The sequence below is a fragment of the Silene latifolia genome, chromosome Y (genome assembly GCF_048544455.1).
Source record: "Silene latifolia isolate original U9 population chromosome Y, ASM4854445v1, whole genome shotgun sequence".
Lineage (NCBI taxonomy): Eukaryota > Viridiplantae > Streptophyta > Magnoliopsida > Caryophyllales > Caryophyllaceae > Silene > Silene latifolia.
The window spans coordinates 480,732,781-480,733,829 of record NC_133538.1 but is presented as its reverse complement, the minus strand read 5'-3'; positions in this window follow the sequence as shown (position 1 = coordinate 480,733,829).

The window sequence follows — 1,049 nt, the reverse complement described above, 5'->3', positions numbered from 1 at the left end:
TTCAGTAGTAGAATCTGTTACAACACTTTGTTAGGAACTCTTCCAGCTGACCGCAGCACCATTAAGAGTGAAGACGAACCCGGACTGAGATTTTGAATCATCTCGATCCGTTTGGAAGCTAGCATCTGCGTAACCGATTGCGCATAGCTTAGTATCGCCTCCATATGTCAATACCCTATCCTTAGTCCTCCGTAGGTACTTGAGGATATTTTTAACACTATCCAAAGTGTTTTCACCTGGATTCTTTTGGTACCGACTCGTCATACTCAATGCATATGCCACGTCTGGCGTGTGCATATCATAGCATACGAGATTGATCCTATTGCGGATGCATAAGGAACACGACTCATGCGCTCAATCCCTTCAGGCGTCGTGGGTGACGAGACTTGCTCAACCGTATCCCCGGGCGTCATTGGAAGGTTCCCCTTCTTGGAGTTGGTCATCTTGAACTTCTCAAGAATCTTATCCAAATAAGACTCCTGACTAAGTGATAACGTCCGTCGTGATCTATCTCGGTAGATACGGATTCCCAAAATGCGTTGTGCCTCACCCAGATCTTTCATCTGGAAATGGTTCTTCAACCATTCTTTAACCGAAGATAGGAGAGGAATGTCATTCCCAATCAAGAGTATGTCATTGACATACAATATCAAGAATACAATCTTGCTCCCACTCGACTTGATATATAAGCATGGTTCTTCGACCGATCGAGTGAAACCATACTCTTTTATCACCTGGTCGAAACGATGATTCCAACTCCGAGAAGCTTGCTTAAGTCGATAAATGGAACGCTTAAGCTTGCATACTTTCTCAGGATGTTCAGGATCTATGAAACCTTCGGGTTGCACCATGTACAACTCTTCCTCCAAATAACCATTTAAGAAGGCGGTTTTCACATCCATTTGCCAAATTTCATAATCATGAAAAGCGGCAATCGCTAAGATTATCCGAATGGAACGTAGCATGACTACAGGTGCAAAAATCTCATCATAATGCAATCCGTGCACTTGAGTGAAACCTTTTGCCACTAGTCGTGCTTTATAGGTATC